Raw genomic sequence first — 13,937 nt, forward strand, 5'->3', positions numbered from 1 at the left:
TGGGGTGCAACACGGGGAATTCCCAAGAGGTCACCCATCCTAGTACTACTCTCGCCCAAGCACGCTTAACTTCGGAGTTCTGATGGGATCCGGTGCATTAGTGCTGGTATGATCGCACCCGTTTAATTCATGCTCGCTTAGATCTTTATGCACTATCTTGCTCCCCTCCATTAATTGTTTTAGACTTGAAAAAAACTGTGTATGCAGCCTTCCTCCCTTGGTAACCGTGCACAAGCTCTTACGTGAGCAGAGTGTTTGCTTTTTAGATCTGCCGCACCCCCGGATAGATGCAATACTATCGCGGGGCCCACAATGCACGACGAATGCCAAAAGCCCGGTTTTTTCACGGTTCCCATTCAGTAATGACAATCGTGCCGCAAATGGTCCGAGTATCCGGCTCGTTGTTTGCGTTTGTCTCGCCGAAACGACAAATGGAATTTGCAAATACGATATCGAAATAAAATATTAATAAAATTGGGGTGCAACACGAGGACTTCCCAGGAGGTCACCGATCCTAGGACTACTCCCGCCCATGCACACTTAACTTCGGAGTTCTGATGGGATCCGGTGCATTAGTGCTGGTATGATCGCACCCGTTTTATTCATGCTCGCTTAGATCTTTATGCACTATCTTGCTCCCCTCCATTAATTGTTTTAGACTTGAAAAAACTGTGTATGCAGCCTTCCTCCCTTGGTAACCGTGCACAAGCTCCTACGTGAGCAGAGTGTTTGCTTTTCAGATCTGCCGCACCCCCGGATAGATGCAATACTATCGCGGGGCCCACAATGCACGACGAATGCCAAAAGCCCGGTTTTTGCACGGTTCCCATTCAGTAATGACGATCGTGCCGCAAATGGTCCGAGTATCCGGCGCGTTGTTTGAGTTTGTCTCGCCGAAACGACAAATGGAATTTGCAAATACGATATCGAAATAAAATATTAATAAAATTGGGGTGAAACACAAGGACTTCCCAGGAGGTCACCCATCCTAATACTACTCTCGCCCAAGCACACTTAACTTCGGAGTTCTGATGAGATCCGGTGCATTAGTGCTGGTATGATAGCACCCGTTTAATTCATGCTCGCTTCGATCTTTATGACCTATCATGCTCCCTTCCATTAATTGTTTTAGATTTGAAAAAAATGTGTATGCAGCCTCTTTCCCTTGGTAACCGTGCACAAGCTCCTACGTGAGCGGAGTGTTTGTTTTTCAGATCTGCCGCTCCTCCGGATAGATGCAATACTATCGCGGGGCCCACAATGCATGACGAATGCCGAAAGCCCGGTTCTAGCATCGTGGCCATTCAGTAATGACGATCGTGCCGCAAATGGTCCGAGTATCCGACGCATTGTTTCCAGTATCTCCCAGAAACAACAAATGGAATTTGCAAATACAAATCAAAATAAAATATTAATAAAATTGGGGTGCAACACGAGGACTTCCCAGGAGGTCACCCATCCTAGTACTACTCTCGCCCGAGCACGCTTAACTTCAGAGTTCTGTTGGGATCCGGTGCATTAGTGCTGGTATGATCGCACCCGTTTAATTCATGCTCGCTTAGATCTTTATGCACTATCTTGCTCCCCTCCATTAATTGTTTTAGACTTGAAAAAACTGTGTATGCAGCCTTCCTCCCTTGGTAACCGTGCACAAGCTTTTACGTGAGCAGAGTGTTTGCTTTTTAGATCTGCCGCACCCCCGGATAGATGCAATACTATCGCGGGGCCCACAATGCACGACGAATGCCAAAAGCCCGGTTTTTGCACGGTTCTCATTCAGTAATGACGATTGTGCCGCAAATGGTCCGAGTATCCGGCGCGTTGTTTGCGTTTGTCTCGCCGAAACGACAAATGGAATTTGCAAATACGATATCGAAATAAAATATTAATAAAATTGGGGTGCAACACGAGGACTTCCCAGGAGGTCACCCATCCTAGGACTACTCCCGCCCATGCACACTTAACTTCGGAGTTCTGATGGGATCCGGTGCATTAGTGCTGGTATGATCGCACCCGTTTAATTCATGCTCGCTTAGATCTTTATGCACTATCTTGCTCCCCTCCATTAATTGTTTTAGACTTGAAAAAACTGTGTATGCAGCCTTCCTCCCTTGGTAACCGTGCACAAGCTCCTATGTGAGCAGAGTGTTTGCTTTTCAGATCTGCCGCACCCCCGGATAGATGCAATACTATCGCGGGGCCCACAATGCACGACGAATGCCAAAAGCCCGGTTTTTGCACGGTTCCCATTCAGTAATGACGGTCGTGCCGCAAATGGTCCGAGTATCCGGCGCGTTGTTTGAGTTTGTCTCGCCGACACGACAAATGGAATTTGCAAATACGATATCGAAATAAAATATTAATAAAATTGGGGTGAAACACAAGGACTTCCCAGGAGGTCACCCATCCTAATACTACTCTCGCCCAAGCACACTTAACTTCGGAGTTCTGGTGAGATCCGGTGCATTAGTGCTGGTATGATAGCACCCGTTTAATTCTTGCTCGCTTAGATCTTTATGACCTATCTTGCTCCCTTCCATTAATTGTTTTAGATTTGAAAAAAATGTGTATGCAGCCTCTTTCCCTTAGTAACCGTGCACAAGCTCCTACGTGAGCGGAGTGTTTGCTTTTCAGATCTGCCGCACCTCCGGATAGATGCAATACTATCGCGGGGCCCCCAATGCATGACGAATGCCAAAAGCCCGGTTTTTGCACGGTTCTCATTCAGTAATGACGATTGTGCCGCAAATGGTCCGATTATACGGCGCGTTGTTTGCGTTTGTCTCGCCGAAACGACAAATGGAATTTGCAAATACGATATCAAAATAAAATATTAATAAAATTGGGGTGCAACACGAGGACTTCCCAGGAGGTCACCCATCCTAGGACTACTCCCGCCCATGCACACTTAACTTCGGAGTTCTGATGGGATCCGGTGCATTAGTGCTGGTATGATCGCACCCGTTTAATTCATGCTCGCTTAGATCTTTATGCACTATCTTGCTCCCCTCCATTAATTGTTTTAGACTTGAAAAAACTGTGTATGCAGCCTTCCTGCCTTGGTAACCGTGCACAAGCTCCTATGTGAGCAGAGTGTTTGCTTTTCAGATCTGCCGCACCCCCGGATAGATGCAATACTATCGCGGGGCCCACAATGCACGACGAATGCCGAAAGCCCGGTTCTTGCATCGTTGTCATTCAGTAATGACGATCGTGCCGCAAATGGTCCGAGTATCCGACGCATTGTTTCCAGTTGTCTCCCAGAAACAACAAATGGAATTTGCAAATACAAATCAAAATAAAATATTAATAAAATTGGGGTGCAACACGAGGACTTCCCAGGAGGTCACCCATCCTAATACTACTCTCGCCCAAACACGCTTAACTTCGGAGTTCTGATGGGATCCGGTGCATTAGTGCTGGTATGATCACACCCGTTTAATTCATGCTCGCTTAGATCTTTATGCACTATCTTGCTCCCCTCCATTAATTGTTTTAGACTTGAAAAAACTGTGTATGCAGCCTTCCTCCCTTGGTAACCGTGCACAAGCTCTTACGTGAGCAGAGTGTTTGCTTTTTAGATCTGCCGCACCCCCGGATAGATGCAATACTATCGCGGGGCCCACAATGCACGACGAAAGCCAAAAGCCCGGTTTTTTCACGGTTCCCATTCAGTAATGACAATCGTGCCGCAAATGGTCCGAGTATCCGGCGCGTTGTTTGCGTTTGTCTCGCCGAAACGACAAATGGAATTTGCAAATACGATATCGAAATAAAATATTAATAAAATTGGGGTGCAACACGAGGACTTCCCAGGAGGTCACCCATCCTAGGACTAGTCCCGCCCATGCACACTTAACTTCGGAGTTCTGATGGGATCCGGTGCATTAGTGCTGGTATGATCGCACCCGTTTAATTCATGCTCGCTTAGATCTTTATGCACTATCTTGCTCCCCTCCATTAATTGTTTTAGATTTGAAAAAACTGTGTATGCAGCATTCCTCCCTTGGTAACCGTGCACAAGCTCCTACGTGAGCAGAGTGTTAGCATTTCAGATCTGCCGCACCCCCGGATAGATGCAATACTATCGCGGGGCCCACAATGCATGACGAATGCCGAAAGCCCGGTTCTTGCATCGTTGCCATTCAGTAATGACGATCGTGCCGCAAATGGTCCGAGTATCCGACGCATTGTTTCCAGTTGTCTCCCAGAAACAACAAAAGGAATTTGCAAATACAAATCAAAATAAAATATTAATAAAATTGGGGTGCAACACGAGGACTTCCCAGGAGGTCACCCATCCTAGTACTACTCTCGCCCAAGCACGCTTAACTTCGGAGTTCTGATGGGATCCGGTGCATTAGTGCTAGTATGATCGCACCCGTTTAATTCATGCTCGCTTAGATCTTTATGCACTATCTTGCTCCCCTCCATTAATTGTTTTAGATTTGAAAAAACTGTGTATGCAGCCTTCCTCCCTTGGTAACCGTGCACAAGCTCCTACGTGAGCAGATTGTTTGTATTTCAGATCTGCCACACCCCCGGATAGATGCAATACTATCGCGGGGCCCACAATGCATGACGAATGCCGAAAGCCCGGTTCTTGCATCGTTGCCATTCAGTAATGACGATCGTGCCGCAAATGGTCCGAGTATCCGACGCATTGTTTCCAGTTGTCTCCCAGAAACAACAAATGGAATTTGCAAATACAAATCAAAATAAAATATTAATAAAATTGGGGTGCAACACGAGGAATTCCCAAGAGGTCACCCATCCTAGTACTACTCTCGCCCAAGCACGCTTAACTTCAGAGTTCTGATGGGATCCGGTGCATTAGTGCTGGTATGATCGCACCCGTTTAATTCATGCTCGCTTAGATCTTTATGCACTATCTTGCTCCCCTCCATTAATTGTTTTAGACTTGAAAAAAACTGTGTATGCAGCCTTCCTCCCTTGGTAACCGTGCACAAGCTCTTACGTGAGCAGAGTGTTTGCTTTTTAGATCTGCCGCACCCCCGGATAGATGCAATACTATCGCGGGGCCCACAATGCACGACGAATGCCAAAAGCCCGGTTTTTTCACGGTTCCCATTCTGTAATGACAATCGTGCCGCAAATGGTCCGAGTATCCGGCGCGTTGTTTGCGTTTGTCTCGCCGAAACGACAAATGGAATTTGCAAATACGATATCGAAATAAAATATTAATAAAATTGGGGTGCAACACGAGGACTTCCCAGGAGGTCACCCATCCTAGGACTACTCCCGCCCATGCACACTTAACTTCAGAGTTCTGATGGGATCCGGTGCATTAGTGCTGGTATGATCGCACCCGTTTAATTCATGCTCGCTTAGATCTTTATGCACTATCTTGCTCCCCTCCATTAATTGTTTTAGACTTGAAAAAACTGTGTATGCAGCCTTCCTCCCTTGGTAACCGTGCACAAGCTCCTACGTGAGCAGAGTGTTTGCTTTTCAGATCTGCCGCACCCCCGGATAGATGCAATACTATCGCGGGGCCCACAATGCACGACGAATGCCAAAAGCCCGGTTTTTGCACGGTTCCCATTCAGTAATGACGATCGTGCCGCAAATGGTCCGAGTATCCGGCGCGTTGTTTGAGTTTGTCTCGCCGAAACGACAAATGGAATTTGCAAATACGATATCGAAATAAAATATTAATAAAATTGGGGTGAAACACAAGGACTTCCCAGGAGGTCACCCATCCTAATACTTCTCTCGCCCAAGCACACTTAACTTCGGAGTTCTGATGAGATCTGGTGCATTAGTGCTGGTATGATAGCACCCGTTTAATTCATGCTCGCTTAGATCTTTATGACCTATCTTGCTCCCTTCCATTAATTGTTTTAGATTTGAAAAAAATGTGTATGCAGCCTCTTTCCCTTGGTAACCGTGCACAAGCTCCTACGTGAGCGGAGTGTTTGTTTTTCAGATCTGCCGCACCTCCGGATAGATGCAATACTATCACGGGGCCCACAATGCATGACGAATGCCGAAAGCCCGGTTCTAGCATCGTGGCCATTCAGTAATGACGATCGTGCCGCAAATGGTCCGAGTATCCGACGCATTGTTTCCAGTATCTCCCAGAAACAACAAATGGAATTTGCAAATACAAATCAAAATAAAATATTAATAAAATTGGAGTGCAACACGAGGACTTCCCAGGAGGTCACCCATCCTAGTACTACTCTCGCCCGAGCACGCTTAACTTCAGAGTTCTGATGGGATCCGGTGCATTAGTGCTGGTATGATCGCACCCGTTTAATTCATGCTCGCTTAGATCTTTATGCACTATCTTGCTCCCCTCCATTAATTGTTTTAGACTTGAAAAAACTGTGTATGCAGCCTTCCTCCCTTGGTAACCGTGCACAAGCTTTTACGTGAGCAGAGTGTTTGCTTTTTAGATCTGCCGCACCCCCGGATAGATGCAATACTATCGCGGGGCCCACAATGCACGACGAATGCCAAAAGCCCGGTTTTTGCACGGTTCTCATTCAGTAATGACGATTGTGCCGCAAATGGTCCGAGTATCCGGCGCGTTGTTTGCGTTTGTCTCGCCGAAACGACAAATGGAATTTGCAAATACGATATCGAAATAAAATATTAATAAAATTGGGGTGCAACACGAGGACTTCCCAGGAGGTCACCCATCCTAGGACTACTCCCGCCCATGCACACTTAACTTCGGAGTTCTGATGGGATCCGGTGCATTAGTGCTGGTATGATCGCACCCGTTTAATTCATGCTCGCTTAGATCTTTATGCACTATCTTGCTCCCCTCCATTAATTGTTTTAGACTTGAAAAAACTGTGTATGCAGCCTTCCTCCCTTGGTAACCGTGCACAAGCTCCTATGTGAGCAGAGTGTTTGCTTTTCAGATCTGCCGCACCCCCGGATAGATGCAATACTATCGCGGGGCCCACAATGCACGACGAATGCCAAAAGCCCGGTTTTTGCACGGTTCCCATTCAGTAATGACGATCGTGCCGCAAATGGTCCGAGTATCCGGCGCGTTGTTTGAGTTTGTCTCGCCGACACGACAAATGGAATTTGCAAATACGATATCGAAATAAAATATTAATAAAATTGGGGTGAAACACAAGGACTTCCCAGGAGGTCACCCATCCTAATACTACTCTCGCCCAAGCACACTTAACTTCGGAGTTCTGATGAGATCCGGTGCATTAGTGCTGGTATGATAGCACCCGTTTAATTCATGCTCGCTTAGATCTTTATGCACTATCTTGCTCCCCTCCATTAATTGTTTTAGATTTGAAAAAACTGTGTATGCAGCCTTCCTCCCTTGGTAACCGTGCACAAGCTCCTACGTGAGCAGAGTGTTTGCTTTTCAGATCTGCCGCACCTCCGGATAGATGCAATACTATCGCGGGGCCCACAATGCACGACGAATGCCGACAGCCCGGTTCTTGCATCGTTGCCATTCAGTAATGACGATCGTGCCGCAAATGGTCCGAGTATCCGACGCATTGTTTCCAGTTGTCTCCCAGAAACAACAAATGGAATTTGCAAATACAAATCAAAATAAAATATTAATAAAATTGGGGTGCAACACGAGGACTTCCCAGGAGGTCTCCCTTCCTAGTACTACTCTCGCCCAAGCACGCTTAACTTCGGAGTTCTGATGAGATCCGGTGCATTAGTGCTGGTATGATCGCACCCGTTTAATTCATGCTCGCTTAGATCTTTATGCACTATCTTGCTCCCCTCCATTAATTGTTTTAGACTTGAAAAAAACTGTGTATGCAGCCTTCCTCCCTTGGTAACCGTGCACAAGCTCCTACGTGAGCAGAGTGTTTGCTTTTCAGATCTGCCGCACCTCCGGATAGATGCAATACTATCGCGGGGCCCACAATGCACGACGAATGCCGACAGCCCGGTTCTTGCATCGTTGCCATTCAGTAATGACGATCGTGCCGCAAATGGTCCGAGTATCCGACGCATTGTTTCCAGTTGTCTCCCAGAAACAACAAATGGAATTTGCAAATACAAATCAAAATAAAATATTAATAAAATTGGGGTGCAACACGAGGACTTCCCAGGAGGTCACCCTTCCTAGTACTACTCTCGCCCAAGCACGCTTAACTTCGGAGTTCTGATGAGATCCGGTGCATTAGTGCTGGTATGATCGCACCCGTTTAATTCATGCTCGCTTAGATCTTTGTGCACTATCTTGCTCCCCTCCATTAATTGTTTTAGACTTGAAAAAACTGTGTATGCAGCCTTCCTCCCTTGGTAACCGTGCACAAGCTCCTACGTGAGCAGAGTGTTTGCTTTTCAGATCTGTCGCACCCCCGGATAGATGCAATACTATCGCGGGGCCCACAATGCACGACGAATGCCAAAAGCCCGGTTTTTGCACGGTTCTCATTCAGTAATGACGATCGTGCCGCAAATGGTCCGAGTATCCGGCGCGTTGTTTGCGTTTGTCTCGCCGAAACGACAAATGGAATTTGCAAATACGATATCAAAATAAAATATTAATAAAATTGGGGTGCAACACGAGGACTTCCCAGGAGGTCACCCATCCTAGGACTACTCCCGCCCATGCACACTTAACTTCGGAGTTCTGATGGGATCCGGTGCATTAGTGCTGGTATGATCGCACCCGTTTAATTCATGCTCGCTTAGATCTTTATGCACTATCTTGCTCCCCTCCATTAATTGTTTTAGATTTGAAAAAACTGTGTATGCAGCCTTCCTCCCTTGGTAACCGTGCACAAGCTCCTACGTGAGCAGAGTGTTTGCATTTCAGATCTGCCGCACCCCCGGATAGATGCAATACTATCGCGGGGCCCACAATGCATGACGAATGCCGAAAGCCCGGTTCTTGCATCGTTGCCATTCAGTAATGACGATCGTGCCGCAAATGGTCCGAGTATCCGACGCATTGTTTCCAGTTGTCTCCCAGAAACAACATATGGAATTTGCAAATACAAATCAAAATAAAATATTAATAAAGTTGGGGTGCAACACGAGGACTTCCCAGGAGGTCACCCTTCCTAGTACTACTCTCGCCCAAGCACGCTTAACTTCGGAGTTCTGATGAGATCCGGTGCATTAGTGCTGGTATGATCGCACCAGTTTAATTCATGCTCGCTTAGATCTTTGTGCACTATCTTGCTCCCCTCCATTAATTGTTTTAGACTTGAAAAAACTGTGTATGCAGCCTTCCTCCCTTGGTAACCGTGCACAAGCTCCTACGTGAGCAGAGTGTTTTGCTTTTCAGATCTGTCGCACCCCCGGATAGATGCAATACTATCGCGGGGCCCACAATGCACGACGAATGCCAAAAGCCCGGTTTTTGCACGGTTCTCATTCAGTAATGACGATTGTGCCGCAAATGGTCCGAGTATCCGGCGCGTTGTTTGCGTTTGTCTCGCCGAAACGACAAATGGAATTTGCAAATACGATATCGAAATAAAATATTAATAAAATTGGGGTGCAACACGAGGACTTCCCAGGAGGTCACCCATCCTAGGACTACTCCCGCCCATGCACACTTAACTTCGGAGTTCTGATGGGATCCGGTGCATTAGTGCTGGTATGATCGCACCCGTTTAATTCATGCTCGCTTAGATCTTTATGCACTATCTTGCTCCCCTCCATTAATTGTTTTAGACTTGAAAAAACTGTGTATGCAGCCTTCCTCCCTTGGTAACCGTGCACAAGCTCCTATGTGAGCAGAGTGTTTGCTTTTCAGATCTGCCGCACCCCCGGATAGATGCAATACTATCGCGGGGCCCACAATGCACGACGAATGCCGAAAGCCCGGTTCTTGCATCGTTGCCATTCAGTAATGACGATCGTGCCGCAAATGGTCCGAGTATCCGACGCATTGTTTCCAGTTGTCTCCCAGAAACAACAAATGGAATTTGCATATACAAATCAAAATAAAATATTAATAAAATTGGGGTGCAACACGAGGACTTCCCAGGAGGTCACCCATCCTAAAACTACTCTCGCCCAAACACGCTTAACTTCGGAGTTCTGATGGGATCCGGTGCATTAGTGCTGGTATGATCACACCCGTTTAATTCATGCTCGCTTAGATCTTTATGCACTATCTTGCTCCCCTCCATTAATTGTTTTAGACTTGAAAAAAACTGTGTATGCAGCCTTCCTCCCTTGGTAACCGTGCACAAGCTCTTACGTGAGCAGAGTGTTTGCTTTTTAGATCTGCCGCACCCCCGGATAGATGCAATACTATCGCGGGGCCCACAATGCACGACGAATGCCAAAAGCCCGGTTTTTTCACGGTTCCCATTCAGTAATGACAATCGTGCCGCAAATGGTCCGAGTATCCGGCGCGTTGTTTGCGTTTGTCTCGCCGAAACGACAAATGGAATTTGCAAATACGATATCGAAATAAAATATTAATAAAATTGGGGTGCAACACGAGGACTTCCCAGGAGGTCACCCATCCTAGGACTACTCCCGCCCATGCACACTTAACTTCGGAGTTCTGATGGGATCCGGTGCATTAGTGCTGGTATGATCGCACCCGTTTAATTCATGCTCGCTTAGATCTTTATGCACTATCTTGCTCCCCTCCATTAATTGTTTTAGATTTGAAAAAACTGTGTATGCAGCATTCCTCCCTTGGTAACCGTGCACAAGCTCCTACGTGAGCAGAGTGTTTGCATTTCAGATCTGCCGCACCCCCGGATAGATGCAATACTATCGCGGGGCCCACAATGCATGACGAATGCCGAAAGCCCGGTTCTTGCATCGTTGCCATTCAGTAATGACGATCGTGCCGCAAATGGTCCGAGTATCCGACGCATTGTTTCCAGTTGTCTCCCAGAAACAACAAATGGAATTTGCAAATACAAATCAAAATAAAATATTAATAAAATTGGGGTGCAACACGAGGACTTCCCAGGAGGTCACCCATCCTAGTACTACTCTCGCCCAAGCACGCTTAACTTCGGAGTTCTGATGGGATCCGGTGCATTAGTGCTGGTATGATCGCACCCGTTTAATTCATGCTCGCTTAGATCTTTATGCACTATCTTGCTCCCCTCCATTAATTGTTTTAGATTTGAAAAAACTGTGTATGCAGCCTTCCTCCCTTGGTAACCGTGCACAAGCTCCTACGTGAGCAGATTGTTTGTATTTCAGATCTGCCGCACCCCCGGATAGATGCAATACTATCGCGGGGCCCACAATGCATGACGAATGCCGAAAGCCCGGTTCTTGCATCGTTGCCATTCAGTAATGACGATCGTGCCGCAAATGGTCCGAGTATCCGACGCATTGTTTCCAGTTGTCTCCCAGAAGCAACAAATGGAATTTGCAAATACAAATCAAAATAAAATATTAATAAAATTGGGGTGCAACACGGGGAATTCCCAAGAGGTCACCCATCCTAGTACTACTCTCGCCCAAGCACGCTTAACTTCGGAGTTCTGATGGGATCCGGTGCATTAGTGCTGGTATGATCGCACCCGTTTAATTCATGCTCGCTTAGATCTTTATGCACTATCTTGCTCCCCTCCATTAATTGTTTTAGACTTGAAAAAAACTGTGTATGCAGCCTTCCTCCCTTGGTAACCGTGCACAAGCTCTTACGTGAGCAGAGTGTTTGCTTTTTAGATCTGCCGCACCCCCGGATAGATGCAATACTATCGCGGGGCCCACAATGCACGACGAATGCCAAAAGCCCGGTTTTTTCACGGTTCCCATTCAGTAATGACAATCGTGCCGCAAATGGTCCGAGTATCCGGCGCGTTGTTTGCGTTTGTCTCGCCGAAACGACAAATGGAATTTGCAAATACGATATCGAAATAAAATATTAATAAAATTGGGGTGCAACACGAGGACTTCCCAGGAGGTCACCGATCCTAGGACTACTCCCGCCCATGCACACTTAACTTCGGAGTTCTGATGGGATCCGGTGCATTAGTGCTGGTATGATCGCACCCGTTTTATTCATGCTCGCTTAGATCTTTATGCACTATCTTGCTCCCCTCCATTAATTGTTTTAGACTTGAAAAAACTGTGTATGCAGCCTTCCTCCCTTGGTAACCGTGCACAAGCTCCTACGTGAGCAGAGTGTTTGCTTTTCAGATCTGCCGCACCCCCGGATAGATGCAATACTATCGCGGGGCCCACAATGCACGACGAATGCCAAAAGCCCGGTTTTTGCACGGTTCCCATTCAGTAATGACGATCGTGCCGCAAATGGTCCGAGTATCCGGCGCGTTGTTTGAGTTTGTCTCGCCGAAACGACAAATGGAATTTGCAAATACGATATCGAAATAAAATATTAATAAAATTGGGGTGAAACACAAGGACTTACCAGGAGGTCACCCATCCTAATACTACTCTCGCCCAAGCACACTTAACTTCGGAGTTCTGATGAGATCCGGTGCATTAGTGCTGGTATGATAGCACCCGTTTAATTCATGCTCGCTTCGATCTTTATGACCTATCTTGCTCCCTTCCATTAATTGTTTTTGATTTGAAAAAAATGTGTATGCAGCCTCTTTCCCTTGGTAACCGTGCACAAGCTCCTACGTGAGCGGAGTGTTTGTTTTTCAGATCTGCCGCTCCTCCGGATAGATGCAATACTATCGCGGGGCCCACAATGCATGACGAATGCCGAAAGCCCGGTTCTAGCATCGTGGCCATTCAGTAATGACGATCGTGCCGCAAATGGTCCGAGTATCCGACGCATTGTTTCCAGTATCTCCCAGAAACAACAAATGGAATTTGCAAATACAAATCAAAATAAAATATTAATAAAATTGGGGTGCAACACGAGGACTTCCCAGGAGGTCACCCATCCTAGTACTACTCTCGCCCGAGCACGCTTAACTTCAGAGTTCTGATGGGATCCGGTGCATTAGTGCTGGTATGATCGCACCCGTTTAATTCATGCTCGCTTAGATCTTTATGCACTATCTTGCTCCCCTCCATTAATTGTTTTAGACTTGAAAAAACTGTGTATGCAGCCTTCCTCCCTTGGTAACCGTGCACAAGCTTTTACGTGAGCAGAGTGTTTGCTTTTTAGATCTGCCGCACCCCCGGATAGATGCAATACTATCGCGGGGCCCACAATGCACGACGAATGCCAAAAGCCCGGTTTTTGCACGGTTCTCATTCAGTAATGACGATTGTGCCGCAAATGGTCCGAGTATCCGGCGCGTTGTTTGCGTTTGTCTCGCCGAAACGACAAATGGAATTTGCAAATACGATATCGAAATAAAATATTAATAAAATTGGGGTGCAACACGAGGACTTCCCAGGAGGTCACCCATCCTAGGACTACTCCCGCCCATGCACACTTAACTTCGGAGTTCTGATGGGATCCGGTGCATTAGTGCTGGTATGATCGCACCCGTTTAATTCATGCTCGCTTAGATCTTTATGCACTATCTTGCTCCCCTCCATTAATTGTTTTAGACTTGAAAAAACTGTGTATGCAGCCTTCCTCCCTTGGTAACCGTGCACAAGCTCCTATGTGAGCAGAGTGTTTGCTTTTCAGATCTGCCGCACCCCCGGATAGATGCAATACTATCGCGGGGCCCACAATGCACGACGAATGCCAAAAGCCCGGTTTTTGCACGGTTCCCATTCAGTAATGACGGTCGTGCCGCAAATGGTCCGAGTATCTGGCGCGTTGTTTGAGTTTGTCTCGCCGACACGACAAATGGAATTTGCAAATACGATATCGAAATAAAATATTAATAAAATTGGGGTGAAACACAAGGACTTCCCAGGAGGTCACCCATCCTAATACTACTCTCGCCCAAGCACACTTAACTTCGGAGTTCTGATGAGATCCGGTGCATTAGTGCTGGTATGATAGCACCCGTTTAATTCATGCTCGCTTAGATCTTTATGCACTATCTTGCTCCCCTCCATTAATTGTTTTAGATTTGAAAAAACTGTGT

The 13,937-nt window shown here is 46.7% G+C and overlaps 24 non-coding genes and 6 pseudogenes across 24 annotated transcripts; all 30 read right to left on the reverse strand.

Annotated features, from left to right (window-relative positions):
• Position 1: 1 nt before the first annotated feature.
• LOC148795848 (5S ribosomal RNA) lies at positions 2 to 120 on the reverse strand. The gene has a single exon (XR_016069726.1). It is a non-coding gene; the product is annotated as a 5S ribosomal RNA (ribosomal RNA).
• Positions 121 to 476: 356 nt separating this feature from the next.
• On the reverse strand, positions 477 to 595 carry LOC148795849 (5S ribosomal RNA). The gene has a single exon (XR_016070439.1). It is a non-coding gene; the product is annotated as a 5S ribosomal RNA (ribosomal RNA).
• A 355-nt stretch (positions 596 to 950) lies between these two features.
• Positions 951 to 1,069, reverse strand: LOC148795850 (5S ribosomal RNA; annotated as a pseudogene).
• Positions 1,070 to 1,422: 353 nt separating this feature from the next.
• On the reverse strand, positions 1,423 to 1,541 carry LOC148795851 (5S ribosomal RNA). The gene has a single exon (XR_016074580.1). It is a non-coding gene; the product is annotated as a 5S ribosomal RNA (ribosomal RNA).
• Positions 1,542 to 1,896: 355 nt separating this feature from the next.
• On the reverse strand, positions 1,897 to 2,015 carry LOC148795852 (5S ribosomal RNA). Its single transcript, XR_016073859.1, has one exon. It is a non-coding gene; the product is annotated as a 5S ribosomal RNA (ribosomal RNA).
• A 355-nt stretch (positions 2,016 to 2,370) lies between these two features.
• LOC148795853 (5S ribosomal RNA) lies at positions 2,371 to 2,489 on the reverse strand (annotated as a pseudogene).
• A 355-nt stretch (positions 2,490 to 2,844) lies between these two features.
• LOC148795854 (5S ribosomal RNA) lies at positions 2,845 to 2,963 on the reverse strand. The gene has a single exon (XR_016073860.1). It is a non-coding gene; the product is annotated as a 5S ribosomal RNA (ribosomal RNA).
• A 354-nt stretch (positions 2,964 to 3,317) lies between these two features.
• LOC148795855 (5S ribosomal RNA) lies at positions 3,318 to 3,436 on the reverse strand. The gene has a single exon (XR_016073453.1). It is a non-coding gene; the product is annotated as a 5S ribosomal RNA (ribosomal RNA).
• A 355-nt stretch (positions 3,437 to 3,791) lies between these two features.
• LOC148795856 (5S ribosomal RNA) lies at positions 3,792 to 3,910 on the reverse strand. The gene has a single exon (XR_016075171.1). It is a non-coding gene; the product is annotated as a 5S ribosomal RNA (ribosomal RNA).
• Positions 3,911 to 4,264: 354 nt separating this feature from the next.
• Positions 4,265 to 4,383, reverse strand: LOC148795857 (5S ribosomal RNA). Its single transcript, XR_016071378.1, has one exon. It is a non-coding gene; the product is annotated as a 5S ribosomal RNA (ribosomal RNA).
• Positions 4,384 to 4,737: 354 nt separating this feature from the next.
• Positions 4,738 to 4,856, reverse strand: LOC148795858 (5S ribosomal RNA). The gene has a single exon (XR_016071664.1). It is a non-coding gene; the product is annotated as a 5S ribosomal RNA (ribosomal RNA).
• Positions 4,857 to 5,212: 356 nt separating this feature from the next.
• On the reverse strand, positions 5,213 to 5,331 carry LOC148795859 (5S ribosomal RNA). Its single transcript, XR_016075672.1, has one exon. It is a non-coding gene; the product is annotated as a 5S ribosomal RNA (ribosomal RNA).
• A 355-nt stretch (positions 5,332 to 5,686) lies between these two features.
• LOC148795860 (5S ribosomal RNA) lies at positions 5,687 to 5,805 on the reverse strand (annotated as a pseudogene).
• A 353-nt stretch (positions 5,806 to 6,158) lies between these two features.
• Positions 6,159 to 6,277, reverse strand: LOC148795861 (5S ribosomal RNA). The gene has a single exon (XR_016072243.1). It is a non-coding gene; the product is annotated as a 5S ribosomal RNA (ribosomal RNA).
• A 355-nt stretch (positions 6,278 to 6,632) lies between these two features.
• Positions 6,633 to 6,751, reverse strand: LOC148795862 (5S ribosomal RNA). Its single transcript, XR_016073861.1, has one exon. It is a non-coding gene; the product is annotated as a 5S ribosomal RNA (ribosomal RNA).
• A 355-nt stretch (positions 6,752 to 7,106) lies between these two features.
• LOC148795863 (5S ribosomal RNA) lies at positions 7,107 to 7,225 on the reverse strand (annotated as a pseudogene).
• A 354-nt stretch (positions 7,226 to 7,579) lies between these two features.
• Positions 7,580 to 7,698, reverse strand: LOC148795864 (5S ribosomal RNA). Its single transcript, XR_016072796.1, has one exon. It is a non-coding gene; the product is annotated as a 5S ribosomal RNA (ribosomal RNA).
• A 355-nt stretch (positions 7,699 to 8,053) lies between these two features.
• Positions 8,054 to 8,172, reverse strand: LOC148795865 (5S ribosomal RNA). The gene has a single exon (XR_016072411.1). It is a non-coding gene; the product is annotated as a 5S ribosomal RNA (ribosomal RNA).
• Positions 8,173 to 8,527: 355 nt separating this feature from the next.
• Positions 8,528 to 8,646, reverse strand: LOC148795866 (5S ribosomal RNA). The gene has a single exon (XR_016073863.1). It is a non-coding gene; the product is annotated as a 5S ribosomal RNA (ribosomal RNA).
• A 354-nt stretch (positions 8,647 to 9,000) lies between these two features.
• LOC148795867 (5S ribosomal RNA) lies at positions 9,001 to 9,119 on the reverse strand. The gene has a single exon (XR_016074619.1). It is a non-coding gene; the product is annotated as a 5S ribosomal RNA (ribosomal RNA).
• A 356-nt stretch (positions 9,120 to 9,475) lies between these two features.
• LOC148795868 (5S ribosomal RNA) lies at positions 9,476 to 9,594 on the reverse strand. Its single transcript, XR_016073864.1, has one exon. It is a non-coding gene; the product is annotated as a 5S ribosomal RNA (ribosomal RNA).
• A 354-nt stretch (positions 9,595 to 9,948) lies between these two features.
• LOC148795869 (5S ribosomal RNA) lies at positions 9,949 to 10,067 on the reverse strand. Its single transcript, XR_016069191.1, has one exon. It is a non-coding gene; the product is annotated as a 5S ribosomal RNA (ribosomal RNA).
• A 356-nt stretch (positions 10,068 to 10,423) lies between these two features.
• LOC148795870 (5S ribosomal RNA) lies at positions 10,424 to 10,542 on the reverse strand. The gene has a single exon (XR_016073865.1). It is a non-coding gene; the product is annotated as a 5S ribosomal RNA (ribosomal RNA).
• A 354-nt stretch (positions 10,543 to 10,896) lies between these two features.
• LOC148795871 (5S ribosomal RNA) lies at positions 10,897 to 11,015 on the reverse strand. Its single transcript, XR_016072455.1, has one exon. It is a non-coding gene; the product is annotated as a 5S ribosomal RNA (ribosomal RNA).
• A 354-nt stretch (positions 11,016 to 11,369) lies between these two features.
• LOC148795872 (5S ribosomal RNA) lies at positions 11,370 to 11,488 on the reverse strand. The gene has a single exon (XR_016069737.1). It is a non-coding gene; the product is annotated as a 5S ribosomal RNA (ribosomal RNA).
• A 356-nt stretch (positions 11,489 to 11,844) lies between these two features.
• LOC148795873 (5S ribosomal RNA) lies at positions 11,845 to 11,963 on the reverse strand. Its single transcript, XR_016070440.1, has one exon. It is a non-coding gene; the product is annotated as a 5S ribosomal RNA (ribosomal RNA).
• A 355-nt stretch (positions 11,964 to 12,318) lies between these two features.
• On the reverse strand, positions 12,319 to 12,437 carry LOC148795874 (5S ribosomal RNA; annotated as a pseudogene).
• A 353-nt stretch (positions 12,438 to 12,790) lies between these two features.
• On the reverse strand, positions 12,791 to 12,909 carry LOC148795875 (5S ribosomal RNA). The gene has a single exon (XR_016071820.1). It is a non-coding gene; the product is annotated as a 5S ribosomal RNA (ribosomal RNA).
• Positions 12,910 to 13,264: 355 nt separating this feature from the next.
• LOC148795876 (5S ribosomal RNA) lies at positions 13,265 to 13,383 on the reverse strand. The gene has a single exon (XR_016073866.1). It is a non-coding gene; the product is annotated as a 5S ribosomal RNA (ribosomal RNA).
• Positions 13,384 to 13,738: 355 nt separating this feature from the next.
• LOC148795877 (5S ribosomal RNA) lies at positions 13,739 to 13,857 on the reverse strand (annotated as a pseudogene).
• Positions 13,858 to 13,937: the final 80 nt, after the last annotated feature.

Source organism: Nelumbo nucifera, chromosome 4 (assembly GCF_055504915.1).
Source record: "Nelumbo nucifera cultivar China Antique chromosome 4, China Antique-T2T, whole genome shotgun sequence".
NCBI lineage: Eukaryota > Viridiplantae > Streptophyta > Magnoliopsida > Proteales > Nelumbonaceae > Nelumbo > Nelumbo nucifera.